Here is a 27,818-nt window from a genome sequence, read left to right on the forward strand (position 1 = left end):
TTGTGGTCTCCTAAACATAGGGAACTTTAATCTTAAAATTGATCTGTGATGCTACACTAGCTTTAATTATAAAAAAAATATATAATAAAAAATGGTAACACTTTACTATAAGGTTTCATTCTGTGGCGAACACAAGTTGAGACAGTCACAATGTCGGGGAAAAACTGCTTTATTAAATAAAAGCAGGCAACAGTACAAAACCTGGCAGGCTCCGTAGTCTCGGGGGGTAGAGCCGTAGGGGGCCCGAGAGGCGGAGCCATAGAAAGCTCTGGAGTCTTTGGGAGCAGAGCCGTGAGGGGCTCGGGAGGTGGAGCGGTGGGAGGCTCTGGAGGCGGAGCCGTAGGAGGCTCGGGAGGCGGAGCCGTAGGAAGCTCTGGAGTCTCTGGGAGTAGAGCCGTGAGAGGCTCGGGGAAAAAGGTTGTGGAAGACTCGAGAGGCTCTAGAGGTGGGGCCCTGGAAGGCTCAAGAGGCTCGAGGGGAGGAGCCATGAAAGACTCAAGAGACGAAGCCCTGAGAGGCTTGGAAGGGGGTGGAGCCCTGAAAGACTCGAGAGGAGAAGCCCTGAGAGGCTTGAGGGGAGGAGGAGCCCTGAGCGACTCGAGAGGGGAAGCCCTGAGAGGCTTGAGAGGGGGAGGAGCCCTGAGAGACTCGAGAGGCAAAGCCGTGAGAGGCTTGAGGGGTGGAGCCATGAAAGACTCGAGGGACGGAGCCCTGAGAGGCTCGAGGGGAGGAGGAGCCCAGAGAGACTCGAGAGGCGAAGCCGTGAGAGGCTTGAGGGGTGGAGCCATGAAAGACTCGAGGGACGGAGCCCTGAGAGGCTCGAGGGGAGGAGGAGCCCTGAAAGACTCGAGAGGGGAAGCCCTGAGAGGCTTGAGGGGGGGAGGAGCCCTGAGAGACTCGAGAGGCGAAGCCGTGAGAGGCTTGAGGGGTGGAGCCCTGAAAGACTCGAGAGGAGAAGCCCTGAGAGGCTTGGGAGGGGGAGCCCTGAAAGACTTGAGAGGGGAAGCCCTGAGAGGCTTGAGGGGGGGAGGAGCCCTGAGAGACTCGAGAGGCGAAGCCGTGAGAGGCTTGAGGGGTGGAGCCCTGAAAGACTCGAGAGGAGAAGCCCTGAGAGGCTTGGGAGGGGGAGCCCTGAAAGACTCGAGAGGAGAAGCCCTGAGAGGCTCGAGAGGAGGAGCCCTGAGAGGCTTGGGAGGAGGAGCCTTGGGAGGCTCGTGAGGCGGAGCCCTGGGAGGCTCGAGAGGAGGAGCCCTGGGAGGCTTGGGAGGAGAAGCCTTGAAAGACTCGGGAGGAGAAGCCCTGAGAGGCTTGAGAGGCGGAGCTCTGGGAGGCTCGAGGGGTAGAGCTCTGGGAGGCTCGAGAGACTTGAAAGGCAGAACCCTGGGGGGCTTGGGAGGTAGAGCTCTGGGAGGCTCGAGAGGAGGAGCCTTAGGAGGCTAGAGAGGAAGAGCCCTGGGAGGCTTGAGAGGAAGAGCCCTGGGAGGCTTAGGAGGAGGAGCCTTGGGAGGCTCGTGAGGTGAAGGCCGCGAGGGCTCTGAGGGGCGAGCAGAGGCTGGCAGAGCCGTGGAAGACTCTGGGGGCGGAGCAGAACCCGGCAGAGCCGTGGAAGACTCTGGGGCAAAGCAGAACCCGGCAGAGCCGTGGAAGACTCTGGGGGCGGAGCAGAACCCGGCAGAGCCATGGAAGACTCTGGGGGCGGAGCAGAACCCGGCAGAGCCGTGGAAGACTCTGGGGGCGGAGCAGAACCCGGCAGAGCCGTGGAAGACTCTGGGGGCAGAGCAGAGGTCGGTAGAGCTGTGGAAGACTCTGAGGGAACCTCTGCGGTCTTGAGCACAAGACGAGACTGGGGAGAAGGGGCCCTCTTCCTTCTCTTACATCTTCGGCCAACAGGGGACGTGGCCATGGGGACGGTCGAGGCTACAGGCGCTGGCTCTGGGGCAGGCATGGGTGCTGGCTTGTGGGCCGTGGTGGGCATGGGCACTGGCTTGTTGGCCGTGGCGGGCATGGGCGCTGGCTCGTTGGCCGTGGCGGGCATGGGCGCTGGCTCGTTGGTCGTGGCGGGCATGGGCGCTTGCTCTCTGGCCGTGGCGGGCAAGGGCGTTGACTCGCTGGCCGTGCCGGGCATGGGCGCTGACTCTCTGGCCATGGCAGGCATGGGCGTTGACTTGCTGGCCGTGCCAGGCTTCGAGACTGGGGCCGTGACAGGCTTCGGGACTAGGGCCGTGTCAGGCTTCGGGACTAGGGCCGTGTCAGGCTTCGGGACTAGGGCCGTGTCAGGCCTCGGGACTGGGGCCGTGACAGGCCTCGGGGCTAGGGCCGTGTAAGGCTTCGGGGCTAGGGCCGTGTCAGGCTTTGGGGCTAGGGCCGTGTCAGGCTTCCAGATGGGGGCCGTGGTAGGCTTCAAGATGGGGGCCGTGGTAGGCTTCAAGACGGGGGCCGTGGTAGGCTTCGAGACGGGGGCTGTGGTGTGGAGCGCTGGTTCAGTGTCTGCCTCCCCTACAGTAAACGAGGAACCAGCGTACAGTAGGGCGAGGTCAATAAACTGAGCCAGGTTAAGGGAGCAGCGACCACCAGGCATGAATGATGAGGCTGGCTCATTCAGTCCATGTTGAAAAATGTCTTTTAGAGCCACCTCATCAAAATTCACCTGGTTAGCCAGGGCACAAAAATCCACAACATAAGCTTCTAAGGTTTGGCTTCCCTGGCGCAAAGCCAAGAGTCGGGCCGCTGGCTCCACAATGTTAAGGGCAAGGTTATGAGTTCCACAACTGCTGCCCTGCATAAACAACCCTTGGCAAGTGCCCAAAGAGCCGTCAAACCTCTCAGGGGATTGAAGGCTTACGGCGCTCAGGGATGCGTTGGGAGCATCAACGGGCTCAGGGGCAGACACAGGTGAAACAGGGTGAAATAAGTCAGAAATCGCACGTACCTGTGGCCCCTGCGCCGTGAGCGCTCGGTGATGTCTCCCAACAGTAGATCCTTCAGCAGAGCGTGCAGAAAAAATCCGCTCTAGTGAGCTGTGTACATCCGCGGGATACATTGGGACTGTCTTCGGTGAGGTTGGTTATTCTGTGGCGAACACAAGTTGAGACAGTCACAATGTCGGGGAAAAACTGCTTTATTAAATAAAAGCAGGCAACAGTACAAAACAAGGTCAAATCCAGCGAAGAATGGTCAGGGTGAGCGTTAGGTCAAAAGCCGGGGAATCAAGATATAAACAAGGGGGCAATCCGGGAGAGAGTAGTCAAAGGGAGCGTGAGGTCGAAGCCGGGGAATAAATATACTAACAAGACAAGTGAGAGGAAAAGACAGGGGAACAAGGGGGGCTGGCAAGCTAAGGGGTAAACGAGAGGAGTACAAAACTAGACGAGACTAGCAGGGCGCGAAGATGCGGGGTAAACTAGAACAATAACCAACACCCGTGAAACGGATGTGCTGTGGTATTTATAGGGGAAGATGCAGGTGTAAACAATGAAAGGTGATGAGACGAGTGCAGGTGAAACGAATAAAGGGGTGACTGAGACGAGTGCAGGTGGTCATAATGTTCTGGCCATTGGGAGCGGGCATGTGAGCCCGAGGAGGGAGACCTGCTACGAGCATGAGAGCTCGTAGGAGCAAAACGAGCGTGGAAGCTCGAGGGAGCAAAACGAGCGTGCGAGCTCGAGGGGGCGGAACGAGCGTGGAAGCTCGAGGGGGCGGAGTGAGGGAGCGGGGTTCGTGACACATTCATTAACATTAGTAAATGTATAAGGTATTAGGTATAATGGACAAACAATAAACAATATATTTTTACAGCAATTATTAATCTTTATTAATGTTAGTTAATATAAATCAAATTGTTCATTGTTAGTTCATAGTGCATAAACTAATGACATTTTTTTTCCTAAAAAAAGCCCCATAATTTTGATTCACTGTGGGACAGAAACACATTTAGAGTTTTATGCACCGAAGTAAATGTTTAGCTTTCTAATGATGTAATTATTATGTTTCTACTCTAAGATATTGTCGAAAAGTTAGTAAATGAAACTCTGAATTGCACAAGCTGATAGGTTCTTTAAACTTGTTATCTGTTAGCCCATCAGTTCGCTCACATGTTATACATAAATCCAATCAGTTCACATGGTGTGCTGATATGTCCTTTGACATGTAATAAAGTAGCTAGTCTATTAGGGATGTGCACGGACAGTCAACATTCGGTTAACCGTTTGATGCACCACTATTCGAATATCAAAATCACAATTTGGTTATTCTACACGTGCAATAGAGGTCTTCATATTGATCTGAGCTCAACAAGTACAACAAGGGTTTGGGTCTGTTTTTCAAGTGGCCTATAGGGTGGATTAGGGGCTGTTCAGAATGCTTTTGTTTGCGTTTTTCTATTTTAGATCAGTGATACTGACATGTGCTGGACAGACGTCTTTAACTGTTGCGGTGAATCTCACTTTTTTATTTCAGTGCCTCGTGCAGGATTGCTGAATTTTTAGACACAAAAAAACCTTTCATTTTTATAAATGCATCTCAAACCCCTGCGTTGAATTTCATTCGTTGTCCTGCATTCTAAAGAAAAGTCCTTTCTGTGACTGTTTGTAACACCATTAAACATGATTCCAGTTTATGTTTCAGCGCTTGATAAATGGTAAGATATTGTTCCCCTTCTGTCGCTCTCTCCACGTTATGTCGGAGAAGCGACACTAGGGGTCTCTCTTGAGCGCCGATATTCACCTCTGACCTATTGAAAAGGGCCAATGAGAGTTGGCAGTCAGTATTTGCATACCCGGCCCCCGCATACGGGTATTTAAGCGGGGCAAATCACGGAAGTTTAGTCAGAAAATTTCTTCGAGCCGATGGTCTGTCTGCAGTTTGCTGCGAGTTACACGCCATTAAAACGTTCCTGTTTCCTCTGACGATCTGCATGCTGTTGGATCTTGACGGCGACAACAGCGGCTTTCTCTTCTCATTGCACGGCGTGCATTGTTGCCCCTGAGCGCTTCGACAGCGCAGACACACACACACACACTGTGTACTAAAAGAGTAAATTTCCCTAAAAGAGTAATTTCTCTAAAAGAGCAAACACAGCGGCGTTGAACGTCCTTTTGAGGACGTGTCTTTTTCAAGATGCCCTTCCGCACCTGTGTCGTTCCTGGATGCGGTAGAAGCCTCTCTGCTTCAGACGGCCACAGGCGCTGTCTCGTGTGTTTGGGCCGTGATCACACCGAGGCGCCGTTTGTGGATGGTTCATGTTCTCACTGCGAGAACATGACCATGATCACGTTGCGGTCGCGGCTTGCTTTCAACAGAAAGCAAGCCACCCCAGCCGCACCCCGCATTGCTCCTTCTTCCCACGGGATTGAGGACGATGCGGTTGGCGCTGGGGGACGATTTGGGGGCGGCAGCGGGTGCAGTTTCACCGGGTAGCCCCCCGCGAACCTCCTGTTCCCCGACACGCTCGCTGGTCCCCGTCCACGCTCGCGGCAATAGTGGCTCGCCTCACGGCCTGGCTGTCTATCCTCCCGAGCCCGAAGCAGATGAGCTCGCCGCTGCATCGGAGAGTGTGGTGTCTGATGCCGAGGACTCCCCTGGACTGCCGCCTTCGGGCCAGCAGGCCCAGGCTGAGGCCGACGCTCAGATGTCCGACATGCTTTCCCAGGCCGCCGTGAGCGTGGGGTTGGATTGGAACCCTCCGTCCTCCCCACAGCCTTCACGGTTGGATGATTGGTTCCTGGGGGCAGCGCACCATTCGCGGCCTCGCATCCCCCCGGTCCCGTTTTTCCCGGAGGTGCATGATGAGCTGACGTCTACGTGGAGAGCCCCGCTCTCCGCTCGTCTAGGTGCCACCCACTCCACTCTCTCCACCCTCGACGGCGGAGAGTGCCACGGATACGAGGCGATTCCCCAGGTCGATAGGGCAGTTGCGCACCATCTATGCCCCGGTAGCCCTACCTCCTGGCGTGGTCGCCCCTTACTCCCATCCAAGCCCTGTAGGACAACATCCTCGCTCAATGCGAGAGCCTACAGTGCGGCTGGACGCGCTGCCTCCGCCCTGCATGCGATGGCCCTCCTGCAAGTCCACCAGGCCAAAGCTCTCAGAAGCATGCACGGGGGTGGACTTGATCCTGATGTGCTGCAGGAACTGCGCTCAGCGACCGACCTCGCCCTGAGAGCGACGAAGGCCACAGCGCAGGCACTCGGACAGACGATGGCCACCCTAGTGGTCCAGGAACGCCACTAGGGTGGCCATCTGGTTGAGATGCGTGAGGCCGACAAGAACCGCTTCCTGGACGCACCTGTCTCCCAGATTGGCCTTTTCGGCGACACTGTCGAGGACTTCGCCCAACAGTTCTCCGCAGTGAAGAAGCAGACGGAGGCCATCTCCCATATCATGCCCCGCCGCAGACCTGCCGCTACGGGCCCTGCCCCGTCTGCCCGCCGAGGGCGTCCCCCTGCGAAGAAACCAGCTCCTGCTCCGCCTCAACCCGGGCCCAGCTCTCAGCCCCAGCGACCCTGGTGAATATCGGCGCTCAAGAGAGACCCCTAGTGTCGCTTCTCTGACACAACGTGTCGTTCCCTCCCTCGGGGAACGGAGGTTACATACGTAACCAAGCGTATTTCCCTTTTGCTCTGGTGTGCATATTTACCACAATAATTAGACACATTCAAAATAATTAGATTTTAAACCATTTAAATATCAAAGCACCTCGACCTTTAACCGCAGCAGTGGTACTCCACGCACATGACAATACAGCTGTTTGCTCCCTCACAGATATGTGAAGCTATCAGTGAAGAGTGCATGTACTTGTAATGACGGTTTGATTATTTTAGTTTGACTTAAATGTGAGTTTTTATAATTTGTTTCTATTGTGCTATTTAGCTCACTGTGCAACTTGTTTGTTTCTGATTTAAGTAGTGTTTAAGGAAATCACATTTCAATAAACATTATTTTTTCCTGCGTCTCAACTCCAGATGAAGAACACGATTAACATTTCATGAAACCTCTTGGTTAACTGAATGTTAAAAATGGTAACCGTGCACATTCCTAGTAACCAATCAACTTGAGGACTCTTTTTGCCTAACAATTTGCTCAGTTTGCAAGTAAGCCAGTTTCACTGCACCGTTGTGAGTGTTTTCTCTGAGACCCTCCACCTCCCCGGATCCAGTGGTCTAGACATGCTACATGGTTATTGTCTAATTGTGCAGCAGCATTTTATACATGTTTTGTGTTTTTCTAATTGTGCAGCAGCAGCAGAAACATGTCCACATGCTTGACTCAGTATCCATAAATATGTTCTAGCAGCAGCAATCTATGTACTTACTCTGCAGCAGCAGCAGCATAACAGATCTACAGTAGTCCGCCAAGATCAAAATCCTGTCATACCTACATTAACATGCTAAATCTTTCTGAGAGATGGCATGACTGAAATATAATAATGTAACCATTGCCTGATATAATAATTTAAATGCTTTTCATGCTACTAAAGTGACAAAGTGACTCTGGGAAAATTATAGCAGGTCACACACATACTTCAGAACTGCCTTAATTGTACGTGGCATTGATTCAACAAGGTGCTGAAAGCATTCTTTAGAAATGTTGGCCCATATTGATAGGATAGCATCTTGCAGTTGATGGAGATTTGTGGGATGCACATCCAGGGCACGAAGCTCCTGTTCCACCACATCCCAAAGATGCTCTATTGGGTTGAGATCTGGTGACTGTGGGGGCCATTTTAGTACAGTGAACTCATTGTCATGTTCAAGAAACCAATTTGAAATGATTCGAGCTTTGTGACATGGTGCATTATCCTGCTGGAAGTAGCCATCAGAGGATGGGTACATGGTGGCAATAAAGGGATGGACATGGTCAGAAACAATGCTCAGGTAGGCTGTGGCATTTAAACGATGCCCAATTGGCACTAAGGGGCCTAAAGTGTGCCAAGAAAACATCCCCCACACCATTACACCACCACCAGCAGCCTGCACAGTGGTAACAAGGCATGATGGATCCATGTTCTCATTCTGTTTATGCCAAATTCTGACTCTACCATCTGAATGTCTCAACAGAAATCGAGACTCATCAGACCAGGCAACATTTTTCCAGTCTTCAACTGTCCAATTTTGGTGAGCTCTTGCAAATTGTAGCCTCTTTTTCCTATTTGTAGTGGAGATGAGTGGTACCCGGTGGGGTCTTCTGCTGTTGTAGCCCATCCGCCTCAAGGTTGTGCGTGTTGTGGCTTCACAAATGCTTTGCTGCATACCTCGGTTGTAACGAGTGGTTATTTCAGGCAAAGTTGCTCTTCTATCAGCTTGAATCAGTCGGCCCATTCTCCTCTGACCTCTAGCATCAACAAGGCATTTTCAGCCCACAGGACTGCCGCGATACTGGATGTTTTTCCCTTTTCACACCATTCTTTGTAAACCCTAGAAATGGTTGTGCGTGAAAATCCCAGTAACTGAGCAGATTGTGAAATACTCAGACCGGCCCGTCTGGCACCAACAACCATGCCACGCTCAAAATTGCTTAAATCACCTTTCTTTCCCATTCTGACATTCAGTTTGGAGTTCAGGAGATTGTCTTGACCAGGACCACACCCCTAAATGCATTGAAGCAACTGCCATGTGATTGGTTGATTAGATAATTGCATTAATGAGAAATTGAACAGGTGTTCCTAATAATCCTTTAGGTGAGTGTATATATATATATATATATATATATATATATATATATATATATATATATATATATAGTGCGATATTGTGCACAGGCCGTGTGGATTACTTTTGTGGAGTTTTTTTGGGGATGTTATTAGAGCTTAACAGATAGAAGTTTACATTTACAATTAGTAATTTAGCAGATGCTTTTATCCAAACTGACTTACAAATGAGGAACATAATAATTGTAATACAAAAGTCAACAATATCTTCAGTATCACACTGCCAAATTCTCAAAGTGGCTGGAGTGGTATAGATCCTAGCACAGAAGAAAGAGACAGACAAGGATTTTATTTTTAAATTGCTAAATTAAAAATTGTAATAATTACAAATATTGTTTTATGGTAAAATCTACATAAAGATTTTGATTAAAAAAATAAATACATTTGTGTTTCACAAAAAAATATATAAATAACAGTATGTGTATTTGGAATGATATGAGGGTGGGCATATCATTTTAATTTTTGGGCAAACGTTTCCTTTCTATCTTCTTATTTTCTAAACTGCCCAAGGACAATTAAAAGAGTTCCCTCCAATAACAAGAGTAGACTCTATGATAACTGAGTGGAAATTGAAATCATGCACTCACCCAGACAGTGTCATTTATAAAACAGCATGATTAGATTTTCACACAAATACATATTAATTCTGTTGACAGAGGGTTAAATGGTAATCATGCCTAATAGCCATCTGAGGCAATAGTGATTCTTTTAATAGATTATGTGCACTAAATATGGAAAGAAGGAGCCCCCTTTTAATTGCTAATTGTTTTCTTTCTTTTTTGATCAATTACATGAATTACATAAAAATTCTCCTTGGCCTATAAGATGGTCGTGACCACAACAGTTGACATTTTACACTGGTAAATGAGAAGAAATATTAGTTTCTTTATTCTTTCAATCAGCAGACAGATGATGTGTTATTTAATTAATTACACAGCAATGTGTGCTGTTTAATATATTATAAAACAGTATGGCTGCTCGGACCTTGTCATTCTAAGCCTGAACATACTATGAGAATGGATCCTACGGTATCTGCATTTAAACACTGAATGAATAAGCAGTGAGCACCCCTCACTGACAATGACCCTAACAAAAACTGCTTAAAAATACCAAAAATATGTTAGATGTTTTACCTTTACTATTATCACCCTCATAACAATAGCACTGACCTAAAATGCTGCAACAACACACAGAACAAATCACAACAACAGCTCACAGAAGTGTGTAATTTCATATCTACATTATGCAATAAATGTCCTTTATTGCTGTACTGTGACTCCAATGCATGGAACAAGCTACTTATTGGTTTTATTGTATGCTCAACTATAACTCTGTATTTAGGAGGGAATACAGAACTCTGTGGGCTAATTTATCCACAGCTGGTGTGTGTCAGAATAAACACCTGTTGGACATCCATTAAATTCATAATCCCATTAATTGGCACTAGTGAGAATACGAGAGAGCAGTAACCAGTAAAGATATGCAGGGGTTAAAGCAAATGAGAAACAGTGCTGTATTAATTGGCACAGGACTAAGATAAAAAAAATAATCTTTTACACTGGGAAAATCTTGTTGTGCCAGCCGTGTGAATTGTGAGAAAGAATTAATGAATTAACTTCTTGTCTCAATCAAACATAAAAGAGCAGCAAGGCCTTAGCAAAAGAGTTTCAGCTGAAGGAATATTTCACCCAAAAAATGCAAATTAAGTAATTATATACTCACCGTTATATCAGTCCTAACCCACATACAAATTTTTTAATGAGTAATCTTCACTTAGCTCTTTTGTATGCAAAAACTGTTGTCTTTCAACCTCCAAAGGATGAAAGACATTATCACTATAAAGTAGTCCATATGAGTTGTGCACTATATTCCAAGTTTTCTGAAGTCATACAATAGCTTTGTATGAAGAATATACTTAAATGTATGTCATTATTCACTGGTAATCTTCTAATCCTCTAATGAGCTGTTAACTTGAGAACTGCTGCAACTAGATTATCAAATCAGTGAGTTTAACCATTTGTGAACAAATCATTCTTTTGAGCTGGTTCTTTTCACAGAAATGGTCGATCTAGTTCATAAATTGGGTGCAATGATTCATTCACAAATCGAACTGATCAGATTCTCGAGTCAAACTTACTTGACTCAATGATCCTTTCTGGAGTGGAAGATTGTCCATGACTTACATTCCACATACAAAGCTACTGTATGACTTCAAAAGACTTGGAATATAATGCAAAACTCATATGAACTACTATTATGGTACATTTTTGGAGCTTGACAGACGTGGTCACTATGAAATGGAAGTGGAGCGTAGTTCTAGCAGGAAGACCAGCAGGTGTACATCATCACATCATTAGCTGGGTAACTCCTAGCCAATCGTACGTAAGCCAATGCTTTATAGGTCCGCTCACAATCTACCACATTGCTGTTTCGGTGTGCTAACACTGCAACTTGACGCGCTTCAACTTCTCCAGGCCACCACCAGTGCACAGCACATCTCTGGAAACCCGCCTTCCCTTTCCAACGACGTCGTCACTTCATCTCAACTTCTGCCAACATCAAACCCATGGGTAGTAAACAACCAGCAAACCCGAATCTTCACCCATATCTCATTCACTCAGGAGATCTCTTTCAATCGCATTGCATGACCCGGCGCGGAAGGAGCGCACACCCCGCGAATCCTGCAAAATCATCGGCCCAGGCAGCAGCCAGCTTCCATCAGAAATAAGTCATTTTCATATCCATCAAATGCATTCAGATCTAGTCATGGGTCTAGACCTTCCGTTGCCATGCTACCTGTTCATCACAAAGTTGCAACGCTGCCTGTTCATCATAACGCACTCGCATCAACATCAAAAGCCAGTATTTCATGTCAAAAGCGTATTCACTCACATAGTATGGCAGGCAATCGCGTAATCTCATGAGGGCAACTCGGTCAAGGTTCATTCACAGTCTGCATGCCCGAGCGTTCCCCATCAGGGAATTAAGATAATTATTCATGCATATCATCATGTACAGTCAACGCTTATCATACCGGCTCTCATTACTTCATTCAGTAAGATTCCCCCATTTTGCGGTCGCCTTCGCCCAAATCACGTAACGGGTGCGTTCCAATCCAATTCATCATCCCTATGCCTTACTCACTAGGAAGACCGAGCCCATGATGTGAGCATTCCGAGGGAGCATGACATCACAGTTTCACCTGGTGATGTGCACCCCCTTCCCGAGCACAAACCATGCAAATTACATACCCAACTTAAATGGCTGTATCTACTGGCTCCCCTGGAGTATGGACACAGTTGTAGTATCTTTTGATAGAAGACATTTTGGGCTTCACTTCTCAAGTTTCAGAATTAATATATGTTGTTATTTTAAAGCAAAAAACTACAATCTCAACAAAAAAAAGTTTTGGACATTGAAATGGGCTCATATATAAGATAATATACAGTTTTACAACGGGAATGCTGCTCAGATTGCATAGTCTGTCGAAGAACGACGATGAAGTGTAATTCTTCCAGGCGAGATCTCATGTAAACATAGAGAACATATCAAAATTTATAATTACGTACAAAAGTGCTACTGGATGTTATAGAATGAACTCTGTCACGGACAATTGACCCAAGCAGGCTGAACTGGATTCATCTGGCAATCGCTATTTCATAATAAGGTATGAAGTCCCGTTTTTGATATTGCATGTTGTCATCCGCACTTTCGGAACAAATAAACAAATTGCTGTTTCTGGAGGACTGCTATCATGCAACAGAGATCGGATATCAACGTGGAACACTTAGACCTTCGAAAAGACGTATAATCTGTTAACATTAATCACATACCCATGCATGCATATATCAGAATGCAAATATATTAAATGAAAGCAGAGTGATGTCACTCCAGAGTGCAAACAAATACGTATCAACGGGTTAATATAGCCTTCACCAAGCCTTGTGAAAGAATTTACTTCGTTCGGTACAACATTCGATGAGGTTCCCAGAGCGCCTCCAAGTGCGCATTTACACGATCCATAAAACGCAGCATTTTCTTACTCCAGACATAGGAGTCCGCACCGCTTCCCCTATTCATCAGATTATCTACCACCAGCGTAAGGCATTTCGCTATGATCAGGTCATACAGCGAGTAATTCCCATCTCATGGCATACTTCCATTTTATTATCATTCAGGCATCATCAAAGAGCAGAAATTCGTTGGCATGTCTTCACAAATCATTCACTCATTGTGGTCAGACCACTACAGCAACAGCTAATCAGAACCAATATGATCGACAGCGTAAATGCCGGAATTTAGCCATACATGTTTAGGCGTGCGTGTATCTGGTCTCCGGAATATGTCAGAGACAACGGTAACTTGGCACATCAGCTATCGAATCAGCTATCAAACACATTCGGAAGGAGATTTGCAAATATTCACAAAAGATAAAGTGCGATACTGCATCTTCAGGTCGTTAAGGTGGGACATGAACAGCCGGAATTGATCCATGCTCGAGAATCACATTCTTGAAGATCCCGATTCATATCAACACACATTCACAAAGCAGTCTCGTGCAAGATGATTTGCACAAACATGCACACATTTTCGTGCACACATTATGTACACATTATGATGATCTACACCTAGCGGGAAGACCAGCAGGTGTAGATCATCACTTCATTAGCTGGGTAACTCCTAGCCAATCGCACGTAAGCCAATGCTTTATAAGTCCGCTCACAATCTATCACATTGCTGTTTCGGTGTGCTAACACTGCAACCTCCACCTCCCCACCACCACCAGTTCAGCCCTGTCCCGCAGGGGGGTAGGCTCCTCGCCCCTGCCTCCTATCTCCGGCAGGACATGACGGTTCCGCGTACAACTCCCTCGGACTGCCGGACGGGGCCTACGCCAAAGAGAGAGACATCACCTCCCGTTTTACATCTATCAAATAAATGGCATCTCAAACTTCACTCAAGCCTGCATGTCTTCCCGATAGAACAAGTTTTATAGAAAAGAGCACTGTTAAAGGGTTTGTTCACCCAAATATTCTCTCATCATTTACATATCCTCATGCCATCCCAGATGTGTATGGCTTTCTTTCTTCTGCTGAACACAATCAAAGATTTTTTAGAAGTATTTCTCAGCTTTTTAGGTCCATACAATGTAAGTGAATGGGTGCCAAAATGTTAGAGTTCCAAAATCCACATAAGGGCAAAATAAAAGTACTCCAGACGGTGAGAAACAGATCAATGTATAAGTCCTTTTTTCCCAATAAATGCTCTTCCCTGCTCAGTCAATTTTCACTTTAATTTCACTTTCTCACTCTCCTACTGTTTTTGGCGATTCACATCCTTCTTGCATATCGGCAAAAAATGTATGACTATTTATTATATATATTAATAAATTAACTATTTATTTTAACCTCTCGGTACAGGACAGTAGAATAGACACTATTCACTATAGTCTTCCATTTCAATCTAGTTAGCTAAAACTCTTTGTTCTTCAAACATTATAAAAATAACAATTGTTAAGTTGATGCCATTCTTCTGTCTGCTTACATCATACTCGGTTCATTAGGGTGGAAATGGAGATCTCTTTTTGTTCCTTTTGATAATTATCCATGGTCAATGTCAATGATACATTCCTTCACCATGTCATTCCAAAAGTTGCCCTCCCCACCCATGTCTCTGTATCCACATTTGCATTGTCCTCAGTTCATAATTGTATAACCCTCAGGTCATGATGTGCTAAAAGGCACAAGCAAATTCCACTTAATCAGAGAAAAAAATAGTCATCGCCATGGGAACCAGAACTCCATTCAATAGTTTTGGTGGGTAAGGGAGAAAGGGACGCTGATGAATACCAGCATGTGAGAGCTTCCTGTGAAGGTGGGAGCATCAGGCAACGGGTGGAAGAGTATGTGGTTTAAATCTAATAGGCTGTGTGGAGAATGCAGTGCTAGCACAACAAATAACTTTGTAATTTCATCATTCATCAAAAAAAGAGGTTACTATTGATTTGTGGAGAATTAAATGTGAGCCATACATTTCAGTTTATACATCTAGTCCATGTCCGCGACATTGCCTGAGAATATCCTGGTCAGGTGGGAAAAGAAAGATTTATGGCACGTCTTATGACCTGCAGCAACACCATAAAATATCAGAAGAATACTCAGACTGATCTCAGTTTAAAATTGTATCACTTTCCAAACAGAAAATCTACTTGCCTCTGCACAACAGCCTCCTATAACTTTGTTTTGTATTAAGCCTAAAGCAACTAAAGTATTAAGCCTAACGTATTTGAAGAAATTGAGGAAAAATACCTGGAAAAAGGAGAATGATTTGTAGACCTTGTGACCCTTGTCTGCACTTGAGACTCTTTATCGGGTGCTATCAGTGCAGAACTAGAGAACAATACTAATATACTCATAGCAGAGCTGGCTGGTTGGGTTTCTAGTCTGCTTAAAGTAGTGAAAACCAGAGAGGATATGAAGACCCTTCCTAAAAAAATTTGCAAACTGATTTTTACGTGCTACGTTCTATGTTTCGCTCCAGTTTCCTAGTCAAATGAACCATAGAGGCACTACAACAACTGTGCGTTTTATTCACTTTCTCACAAATCACAACTACAACAGCTGATTATGACTTTATAAACATTCACAAATACTCACTACTCTGCTGTAATGTTATTAAAATACTTTTACTAGAACACATGATTTGAAAAACAATGCATTTTAACGCTTGTCTTACAGACCCAGCTACATTTACATACTTATTCCAATGTGATAAGCTTCCAAGGTAGCTCACCTGATAGTGTTTAACTTTGAACTTAGAAGACCGTGGTTCGAGCCCAGGCAAACATCCAAGCTAACACGTGAGAAGAAAGTGTCACAGAAGCAACACGAAATAATGTGGTTACTTAAGAAAATCTACTTTAATTTTGTATTTTGCTTTTGGACACAATCGGTTAGGTTAAGGTGTTGGTTTAGGGTAAGGATGTCAGTCTTGTTTTCCTTTCAATTGCTTTTAGAACAATATTGGTTATGCAGGTGTGTTTTACTCATTAAAATCTCCTAGTATTTACCTTAAAAAACATTTCTGATTATGACACCATTACTCTTGCTTTTAAACCCCCCTACTGGAAATTTCAAAGGGTATTTACAGTAAGATGTGTTAAAAAGGCCCATCATTTCATTTCACAAAACTGATGCGATGGTCACGCTGAAACTATCCATGTTGAAGCTATTGAATGAAGCTATTTGATTCAAACCTTTATTCTTTGGCAATATTGTAGTTATTACTGAAGGGATGGATTTATCCAGCCTGTTAATGAGTTCAATAGATTCACTAACAATTGTTTTTATCAAAAGGTAATCAAAGCATTTTAATCATGTGCATTTATTAAGGTTATGTTGTAATCATGAATGTTGCATGTCATTTGTGTATTTGTCCTCTGAGGTGTGACTGATGGTCTGATTTCTATCAGGAATACAGTTAACAGTACTTACTCATTTAGCCCATCTACCAGAGGACAAATATACATGTGAGTTGTAACTATTTCATTGATCACGTATTCAGTTTAAGTAAGTGTTCTATTTTGTTTAAGTTTCTGCCTCACTTTGCTCAGTTGCATTTGAATGTGTTGTTCTATTTTGTTCCAGCTGGTTAAGGCCTGTGTCCCAGTGAGGCTTGACAACCTTGAGAAAATGTGTTCTGTCTAATAATATCATTGTAGGGATTGTTTGTAGCTTTGATAATCATGTGACTAATCAGAGGAACTAGATGACATGAAGCATATCAAAAGAGAAGACGCACCTCTGACCCATTTTTTCTTACCAACTTGACTTAAAAATATAATCTTTGATTGCATTCGTAGTTAAACAACACAGTGGTTGTAAGATTTCAAGAATTATCTGTACTGTTCAGCTATCAGATCTCTGCACTCGTAAGAGATGATGTAAATTAATTTGCATATGCCTATAATTACTGAAGTTTCTGTAATCTAAATTAGTTTGAGATTAGATCCTCAACACATTTTCTCCTGTCTTTTGCCTTTGGAAATGTGGAGAACTTCATTAAGCTCTCCCTCTTTTAATTGAAACTTCAACTTTTTCTCCTGCTCTTCATTGTTTATACTGGTCTCTTACTGGGTATTAACTGTATTTCCTTAAATTATTAATTTTAAACATTCTGCCTTTTAAAAAGCAGATCTAATTACAATCTGGAAGAATTTTAGAATTAGCTCTATGTTTTGCTACTTGATGAGCAAATAGGAAAAAATAATCTTCAGGAACACCATTGATACAGAGATGTGGGGAATCATCTTGCAGAGTGGAGCTTTATCACACAGAGATAAGCAGAGCGGTTAAATTCTTTAGTCACACATTTTCACAGTAGATCGCAAAATCACCTCCTCCTCACTCAATAATCTGAACAGCTAATATTAGTATGGATATGCATAGAGATATTCAGAACAGCGGAAACATGAGACATGGGAAAAACAATGGTTTTAGTCAGGGTTAGTGTGACAGATTTGGCCAAAGTTCTAATGGGAAAAGGATGAATGACTGGAGTGTTTTAGATCTATAGATGGTGGGTACGTCAGCAGGGTTTCAGTATTCACTTTATTTTTCAGCGTAACTAGGGCACTGCCATTATCAATCTTGAATGTGGACCTCTTCTGGTATAAGCCACCACCAGCAATTTCAGCAATACAAAAATACTAAAATATACTTCTTTTCCATTCATTTTTATTTCCATGAACACCTTGGTTAGTAGTGCATACATTTTTAACATTAATCATTTTATCACACACTGTAGCACTGGCAGAATGACTGAGAGATCAGGCGCTGAAACTCTCAGCTCTGTCTCTAACAGCTACCTCAAATTTACACAACCAGGAGAGAGCAGAAAGCCCCTGGGAAAATGCTGCTTCAACATTCTTTGTACCAAAACTGCATCTTGTTTCATTTTGTCAAAATAATAAACACAATATTCTCTCATTTCTTTTTGGAGAACATTCCCACTTTCATACGGTGTATGATCATGCATTCAGCATGGCTTATGAAACATTGTGTTTGGAAATAATTGAAGGTATCATTGGAGGTTTCACAGATAAAAATATGAATGGAGGCATACAGCATTGTCACCCTCTTATTAAAGAAGCAGCTTTTATTATTGTCTCTTCAAAACAACACAACTCACAGCAACAAGTGAATGATCTACTTACTCCTTTACTATAAATGCAGAAGTTAGAACATTATACGACATCGGCATATAACTCTGCTGTACATCCTGTGTTTGTGTGATGGTTTGTATGCCTATATCACTAAATTCTGTTCTTATTATCCATCTAGTTATTTACATTGCAGTCAATGACAGCTGCTGTATCACACTTGCCGGAAATACAGCCATTTGCATCATCCCTTGTTGCAAAATAAGGTGGATGTAAGAGGATTGGCCATGCAGAGGACAAAAGAGAGTAAAGCTAGGTTAAAAAGTCTAATCGTGCCTTTTGAGTCACACTTACAAATTGTCAGAAAACTCTTGGATTGTAATCCAATTTTCCATTCTTTAAATAAGTATAAAAAACTCAGTTTATATATATGTGTGTGTGTATATATATATACACTGCATCCGGAAAGTATTCACAGCACCTCAATTTTTCCACATTTTGTTATGTTACAGCCTTATTCCAAAATGTATTAAATTCATTATTTTCCTCAAAATTCTACAAACAATACCCGTAATGACAATGTCAAAGAAGTTTGTTTGAAATATTTGCAGATTTATTAAAAATAAAAAAATAAAAAATCACATGTACATAAGTATTCACATCCTTTGGCATGACACTCAAAATTGAGCTCAGGTGCATCCTGTTTCCGCTGACCATCCTTGAGATGTTTCTACAACTTGATTGGAGCCAACCTGTGGTAAATTCAGTTGATTGGACATGATTTGGAAAGGCACACACCAGTCTATATAAGGTCCCACGGTTAACAGCGCATGTCAGAGCACAAACCAAGACAGTGGCCTCCATCATCCGTAAATGGAAGTTTGGAACCACCAGGACTCTTCCTAGAGCTGGCCACCTGGCCAAACTGAGCAATCGGGGGAGAAGGGCCTTAGTCAGGGAAGTGACCAAGAACCCGATGGTAACTCTGACAGAGCTCCAGCGTTTCTCTGTGGAGAGAGGAGAACCTTCCAGAAGAACAACCATCTCTGCAGCACTCCACCAATCAGGCCTGTATGGTAGAGTGTCCAGACGGTCAGTAAAAGGCACATGACAGCCCGCCTTGAGTTTGCCAAAAGGCACCTGAAGAACTCTCAGACCATGAGAAACAAAATTCTCTAGTCTGATGAAACAAATATTGAACTCTTTGGCCTGAATGGCAAATGCCATTTCTGGAGGAAATCAAGCACCTCTCATCACCTGGCCAATACCATCCCTACAGTGAAGCATGGTGGTGGCAGCATCATGCTGTGGGGATGTTTTTCAGCGGCAGGAACTGGGAGACTTGTCAGGATTGAGGGAAAGAAGAATGCACCCATGTACAGAGACATACTTGATGAAAACCTGCTCCAGAGCGCATTGGACCTCAGACTGGGGTAAAGGGTCATCTTCCAACAGGACAATGACCCTAAGCACACAGCCAAGATATCAAAGGAGTGGCTACGGGACAATTCTGTGAATGTCCCTGAGTGGCCCAGCCAGAGCCCAGACTTGAACCTGATTGAACATCTCTGGAGAGATCTGAAAATGGCTGTGTTCCCACGTTACCATCCAACCTGATGGAGTTTGAGAGGTCCTGCAAAGAAGAATGGGAGAAAATACCCAAAAATAGGTGTGCCAAGCTTGTAGCATCATACACAAAAAGACTTGAGGCTGTAATTGGTTCCAAAGGTGCTTCAACAAAGTATTGAGCAAAGGCTGTGAATACTTATGTACATGTGATTTTTACATTTTTGTATAAATTTGCAAATATTTCAAACAAACTTCTTTCACATTGTCATTATGGGGTATTGTTTGTAGAATTTTGTGGAAAATAACGAATTTAATCAATTTTGGAATAAGGCTGCAACATAACAAAATGTGGAAAAAGTGATGCGCTGTGAATACTTTCCGGATGCACTGTGTGTGTATATATATATGTGTGTGTGTGTGTGTGTGTGTGTGTGTGTGTGTGTGTGTGTATATTTAAGCAATATCACACGAGCAAGAGTGCTATATGGTCCTACATCAGAACTGATGTGATTCTGCTGCAGGCCGATTGCCGTAGGTAATCACAGTAGTGCTCGTTTGATATTGCTTACAAATCTGCTTTACACACTGCTTTACCATTCATTTTTATTTCCATGAACACCTTGGTTTGTAGTGCATTCAGTTCCCCTTCTATCGCTCACGTCAACGTTGTGTCTAATGAAGCGACATTAGGTGACTTTCTTGAAGGCCTCGGTTACCTCTGAACTTGAGAAAAGGCCAATGAGAATTTGGCAGACAGAATCTGCATGTCCCTCCCCCATATATACGGGTATAAAGGGAGGGAATCATGCATCTGTTCATTCCGATTTCTTCTTCGGAGCCGAGCGGTTGTGCGATCAGCGAGCTGAGATCACTACTGTTCCACTCACCTCTGTAGAGCGTTTGCTGTTGTATCTATGGAGCATATCAGCAAATTTCTCCTTCTCTGCACGGCAGTGCGGATTTGGCCCTGGGTGCTTCGACAGCATTTCCGTAAAGAGTAAAAGAGTATATTTTCTCTAAAAGAGTATACACATTGGCCTTGAACGTCTTTTTAAAGATGCGTCTTTTTAAAGATGTCTTTCCGCCTTTGTGTAGTTCCTGGATGCGGCATACCGCTTCTGACGGTCATAAGAGCTGCCTCGCATGCCTGGGCAGCGTTTTATGAATGGTTCTTGTTCTCAGTGCGAGAACATAACCATGGCAACGTTGCAGTTGCAGCTTTCTTTCCTCCAAGAGAAAGCCTCTTCAGCAGGCCCCCGCGCGGCTCCTCCTTCCTATGGTGCTGGCGCGGCTGGAGATGAAACAGATTTGGGGAGTGCAGCAGGCTCGGTTTCACCGGGTAAACCTCATGAACCACCCGCCCCCCAGCACGCTCGAGGTGAGAGTGGCTCGCCTCACAGCCAGTCTGTTTACTCCCTCGGACACCGCAAGCTGGATAATGATTTCGCAGATGCATCGGAGAGCATCACAGCGGCATCTGCTGCTGATGACTCGACTGGACTGCCTCCTTTGGGTCTGCTCGTCCAGTCTGAGCCTGATGTGCAGATGTCCGCTATGCTTGCCCGGCCACCGTGTGCTGGGCTGACCCCACCCCCCTCATGGCTAGACAATTGTTTCCTCGGGTCAGGGCGCCACTCAAAGCGCCCCTTTGATCCACTAGAATCAGTCGACCTCAGAGCCCTCTCCTTGAAGACGACACTCCTGATCACGCTCGTTTCCATCAAGAGGTTTGGGACCTGCAAGCATTCTATGTCAGCAACACTTGCCTGGGGTTTGGTTCCGGCAGACACCTATTTCGTCCTAAGACTGCGACCAGGGACAGCGGAAAGGGAACGCTGTCTCCAAACAGAGGATTTCCCACTGGATCGTTGACGCCATCGCTTTGGACTATCACACCCAGGCCATGCCCGCCACCTTGCGGGTTCGGGAACACTCGACGTGAAGTGTGGCATCCTCGTGGGTACTGGCTAACAGCACCTCCCTAGCAGACATTTGCAGAGCAGCAGGCTGGGCAACACCCAATACCATTACGAGATTTTACAATCTCAGGGTTGAGTCGGTCTCATCCCGTGTTCTCTCAAGTCCGAGCACGTAGAACTTGGGAATGCAGAACATCTGACCGGGTGTTCTGCTTGCACATAGCGCCTTTCCCATCCACTGAAGTGTGTGCTCTTTTCGCCAAAGAGAAAACTCTCTGAAACTCTCAGCTCTGTCTGTAACAGCTACCACAAACTTTACACAACCAGGAGAGAGCAGAAAGCCCCTGGGAAAATGCTGCTTCAACATTCTTTGTACCATAACTGCATCTTGTTTCATTTTTGCAAAATAATAAACACATTACTCTCTCATTTCTTGTTGGAGAAAATTCCCACTTTGTTACAGTGTATAGGCTATAGAAAAGAAGATTATGCATTCAGCATGGCTTATGGAAATAATTAAAAGCATCATTGGAGGTTTTTCAGATAAAAATATGAATGGAGGTTTACATGGATACAAGAAACACAGCATTGCCACCCTCTATATATATATACACTTGCCATATGCTTGCTGGTTCAAACCAAATGATGCGTCCAAGCCTCAGTCAGTAATTCAAAAACGTCACTTCAGAAATAGTATCATGGCTTGTGCTGTTTCTCACAAGTTACTGGATAAACAAGGATGGATGGGTGTGTGTGTGTGTGTGTGTGTGTGTGAGAGAGAGAGAGAGAGAGAGAGAGAGAAAGAGACAGAGCGTGTGTGATCACCTGTTGCCACTCCCAAGCAAAGATGCTGTCAGCTTCTTGTCAGCTTTCTGAAGATCAGCTTTCTCAGTGGAAAAATAGCATCCATGTGGGGGTATTTCTCCCTATTTCGCATTTGCCGGAGTGCTGATGATGTCAGAACATTAGTACTCATGGAACGCCTATCGTCCAATCACATTTGAGGACCAGAACTAACTGTTGTGTGTATATATATATATATATATATATATATATATATATATATATATATATGATAGATAGATAGATATATAGATATATAGATACATACAGTATCTAACAAAAGTGAGCACACCCCTCACATTTTTGTAAATATTTGATTATATCCTTTCATGTGACAACACTGAAGAAATTACACTTTGCTACAATGTAAAGTAGTGCGTGTACAGCTTGTATAACAGTGTAAATTTGCTGTATCCTCAAAATAACTCAACACACAGCCATTAATGTCTAAACCGCTGGCAACAAAAGTGAGTACACCCCTGAGTGAAAATGTCCAAATTGGACCCAATTAGCCATTTTACCTCCCCGGTGTCATGTTACTCGTTAGTGTTACAAGGTCTCAGGTGTGAATGGGGAGCAGGTTTGTTAAATTTGTTGTCATCGCTCTCACACTCCCTCATACTGGTCACTGGAAGTTCAGCATGGCACCTCATGGCAAAGAACTCTGAGGATCTGAAAAAAAAAGAATTGTTGCTCTACATAAAGATGGCCTAGGCTATAAGAAGATTGCCATGACTCTGACACTGAGCTGCCAAGGTGGTGGCCTAGACCATACAGCGGTTTAACAGGACAGGTTCCACTCCGAACAGGCCTCGCCATGGTCGACCAAAGAAGTCGAGTGCTCAGCGTCATATCCAGAGGTTATCTTTGGGAAATAGATGTTTGAGTGCTGCCAGCATTGCTGCAGAGGTTGAAGGGGTGTGGGGTCAGCCTATCAGTGCTCAGACCATACGCTGCACACTGCATCAAATTGGTCTGCATGGCTATCGTCCCAGAAGGAAGCCTCTTCTAAAGATGATGCACAAGAAAGCCCGCAAACAGTTTGCTGAAGACAAGCAGACTAAGGACATGGATTACTGGAACTATGTCCTGTGGTCTGATGAGACCAAGATAAACTAATTTGGCGAGGAGCGTGTGTGGAGGAAACCAGGTGAAGAGTACAAAGACAAGTGTGTCTTGCCTACAGTCAAGCATGGTGGTGGGAGTGTCATGGTCTAGGGCTGCATGAGTGCTGCCGGCACTGGGGAGCTACAGTTCATTGAGGGAACCATGAATACCAACATGTACTGTGACATACTGAAGCAGAGCATGATCCCCTTTAGTCCTGCTTGAGCACAGCAAAAATAGTTTTTTTACTTAATCATTAATCCACACCAACTCGTCTGACATCAAAGTATTAAGAGATCTGTGTGTGCTCATTTAGTGGTGGTTGAAAGAAAGAACTGTGTTGCAGACAGGAAGATCTGCATGATCAAAAGGTAATCACAGCTGTCCCCTATTTAATGAACTTCAGCCAATTCTGGCAAACATTATTCTGGCCAAGATGAACACAGTAATTGGTGTCTGAGCGTGTCACTCAAATTAAAACATGGCATACAGTCATTGTTAAACTCACAATATTACTGATTGCTTTTTTAATCAAAGCTCAGTTTTCATGGAAATATATTTTAATTTTCAGTAAAATATACCATAGTATAAATCATTAAATTCTAAAACTTTCAACTACCTAACTAAAAAAAGATAATGGGTAGGTCTTCTGGTTTCATGGACATTTTAAGTGTCGGATTATGCTAGTCATTTGAATTTTGTAAATTGCTTGTTTGAACATAAAACAGAATGAGAAAATACTTTTTGAACTTCCATAATAGAATCTTATTACAACATCTGAAACATTGCAAAGACAGAGATGTAACCACAAGTGTATTTCAGATGATAAAAGAGTGGAGAAGGTAAAAAAACAAATTAACTGAAGAATGGGAACAAGCTAGTGAATTTTCCAATACTGACACAAACGACAGGTTTAATAGGATTTGTGTGCTGCACAGCAAAAGTCTTCACCAAAAGCTGTGAAATAACCTACCAATCAAATATGACTGGGAAAATTATTGGAAATTATTAATTTTGAGTACCTTGTTAAATGCATCGAAAGTCACTTCTATATTTTGTGTCACCTATCAAATTTTTCACACATTCCTACGCACATACAATATTGTGAACCTGCAGACACTAGCTATCTTTATTCAGACATTGTGCTTAATGTAAGTAAATGAGTCCCAGGAAACTGCAGTTAATAACCCCCAAAATCCATCAAATGTCTAGAAAACGGATATGCTATATCTAAGTTGATATGTCATCAGAGCATTTGTACATTCATGTCTGCCTCTATGCAGAGGATAAAGACCTTGATGGTAATGTCGTCCCCCAGCAAGCGGATCATGAAGGGGGGTCAAAGCAATTTGCAGAGTTAATGGCAATAAGACAATTCTATGTGGCAGAAAAGCAGCTCCCATCAGTTAGGGCCAGAAAAGGTGGTTTTTGCATGATTTGCAGACACACCCAGCACTTCCCCACCTTTTAAATGAGTCTGAACACTCCATCTTCACTACAACCTGTACATTGTTTCATGACCAGTGGCATGTACTTGGATCTCTGAAAAGTATTTAGGCCATGTTGCTTAATGCATGTGATGCTTGTTGCATGGTAACAAAGGGTTTTGCTTTATCAGAAAAATGTGGCTTTATAGTGTCCATAATAGTATGGCAAGTGAATAATAACAATTGTTCAATTTTGTACCTCTGTCTGGTTTATTCATATTCACAAGCAGATAATTACAGGTCTCAACAATAAAGATTTTTTTTGTGCCATGCTAGTTCAGATTTTTACTTGCCCAAAACAACTTAAATTTGATTAGCGATGTATGTATGTGTACCATAATATATATATATATATATATATATATATATATATATATATATATATATATATATATATACACACACACACACACACACACACACACACACACACAGGTGGCCAAAAGTTTGTAATAATGTACAGATTTTGGCGTTTTGGAAAGGAAATTGGTACTTTAATTCACCAAAGTGGCATTCAACTGATCACAAAATATAGTCAGGACATTACTGATGTAAAAAACAGCACCATCACTATTTGAAAAAAGTATTTTTTATGATTAACATTTTTTATTGATTCATATAAATAACAAATAAAAGCAAAACACATATACACAGAATCAACATTTAACCCCTACTATTACCCCTCCCCCTCACAATTCCTAACACCACCCTGACCCTCAACAATGTCTCTGTGGTCACACATGATTATAGACAACATTACAGACAAGATTATATTACAATTACACACATTTAAAACTAAACTTCTCTCTCCACTGTCCCTCCACGAGAGCCCTCCAAAAACGCCAAATAGCTACCCCATTTACCATTAAACAAATCCCAATTCCCCAGCCTTCTACATAACACTTCCTTAAAAGCCGCCACCCTCCCCATTTCCGTTCACCATTCTTGAAATGAGAGTGCACCGGCCTACATCCATCCACTTAAAACAATTTGCCTGCTGATCATAATACTGGTTAGTGTTGTAGGGCTCTGCGTTGAGGAGTGGGTTTGGTTATTAGCAATAATTAATAATTATCATAGATCATTATCAATTATTAAAATCAATAGAATACTGATTAGAATCAATGTTAGCTTTAAAATCCTTTAAATCAACAATCATCAAAAACAACCATCAATTATGAAATTCAATAGAATATTAATTATTATCAAAGATAATCATCAATTACTAAAATTAATGGAACATTAATTAGAATTAACACTAGCTTATTGATCCTTCAAATTCAACAATAATCAAAGATAATTGTCAACTATCAAAATCAATAAAATATTCATAAGGATTAATATCGCAGGGGCACCACCCTGGAATCAGGGACTAATAACCAGACAGTATAACAGTCTCAATATTAGATTGTTCTCTTAGGAAAATTGATGTCTGGAGAACATCATTTCTCCCAAACAACATCACAAAACACTTCTCTTTGAGAAATAAAAACATTTATTGATGCAGTAACATCAATTAATGATCAATTCAATGTAGTCAATACAATTCCAACTTTCAACTACAAACTAAACAGTGACATGATTAGATATAGTAATCAAAAGTAAGCATATAACATGTGAGGAAGGTGTGTGTGTGTTTGTGTGTGGAGTGACGCGCATTAAATGGCTTTCGTGGAGAGTACATCACATGAGATTTCTGGCCAGAGAGTATGGCCGCAAATGTGGGCAGAGAGAAGCCGGTTAATGTCATCTGCCCGTTTACCACGTGTCTCCGCTTGAACGATAACTTGGGGACAAGGCTGAGCTTTATCAAAAAGTTATCTACTATCCAAATGTTTGTGAGGGGTTGTGTGTGTGTGTGCGCGGTTAGTACGAGAGACAATAAAGTGGCGGCGCCGAAGCCGGTTTCGCGATCGTGGGAGACAAACTGTTGGTTTATCACTCGAGGTGAATGGCTCGTAATCCGTCCCGCGGTCTTTGGTCCTTTAATGGATAAGTAAAGTGTGCCGGTCTCATCCGTGATTGCGTAAATATGCAACAGTCCAACGTGGTTGGATTACAACACAGCAAATCTCATTTGTGATAACAGTATGTTATAATAATACCTTAAGTATTATTAACAGCAATGAGCAGACTCGGTGGTCCGTAAACTGTACAAGCAATAACCTTGATACACAAGAATAACACACTATAATATTCTATCTCTGCCCAGACATAACCTCTTACTTGAACTATGTGAGGACGTGAAGAGAATGTGTGTTCATCCGTCATTTGACTCCGACTCGGTTCTTCGAGGTTCAGGTGATGACGGGAGGCCGTTTCCTCGCTCTGTTGGCGGGCGGTACGGCTGCCAATTCTCGGCGGGCTGGCGGAGAAATCGGTGACGCCGACTCGATTGAAGATGGAAGAGAAATCTTCTTTCTTCACTTCTACAGGCAAACGGATGAAGATGCGGATTGCTTGGCTGTCTCCTTCGGATCCGTTAGTGTTCGGTGGAACACAGAGTAATCTCAGCTCGTCCAGGCAAGATGGAGATTGTATGGCCACAGTGTCAAGTTGTACGTTACTTCCTTGTGCAATGAGGCGACACCTGAAAGCAGCGATGAGCTGCGTCTACACATGGCATGCAAAGTCGCTGGAAGCAATGCTCAGAAGGACCCCAGAGGTATTTCTACTCCTGATGACATCATGGTTGAGGGGCGTTCTGTTGAGCGCCTCATCCAATAGGAGTTGAGAGTTCGATCCTTTGGAATTTCACACAGTTGTAAAATGAGCAAGGCTTCTTGGTATTTGTAGTCTTTTTTTTACTCTATTTGTTTGATTTTGGCATGGTTTTTATCAGTCAGGCTTTACGACTTTGTTAAGTCTGCCTTTGTCTTGTATCTGAATACATGAGGCCCAACAGTGCTATGACCACCCCATCGCCTAAAATACAGAGTCTGGGACAAAATGAAATCTGAGTGCCTAATACATCACACATAAAACTCTAAACCTTCAACCAAAATTCTTGGATCTTAACACACCACCA

General features: G+C 43.7%; 1 protein-coding gene across 1 annotated transcript in view; it reads right to left on the reverse strand.

Annotated features, from left to right (window-relative positions):
* Positions 1–27,818, reverse strand: part of LOC127653890 (gamma-aminobutyric acid receptor subunit gamma-3) — a 232,605-nt gene that overhangs the window by 14,242 nt on the left and 190,545 nt on the right. The gene's annotated exons all lie outside the window — the stretch shown is intronic.

The sequence above is a fragment of the Xyrauchen texanus genome, chromosome 13 (genome assembly GCF_025860055.1).
Source record: "Xyrauchen texanus isolate HMW12.3.18 chromosome 13, RBS_HiC_50CHRs, whole genome shotgun sequence".
In the NCBI taxonomy this organism is placed as follows: Eukaryota; Metazoa; Chordata; class Actinopteri; order Cypriniformes; family Catostomidae; genus Xyrauchen; species Xyrauchen texanus.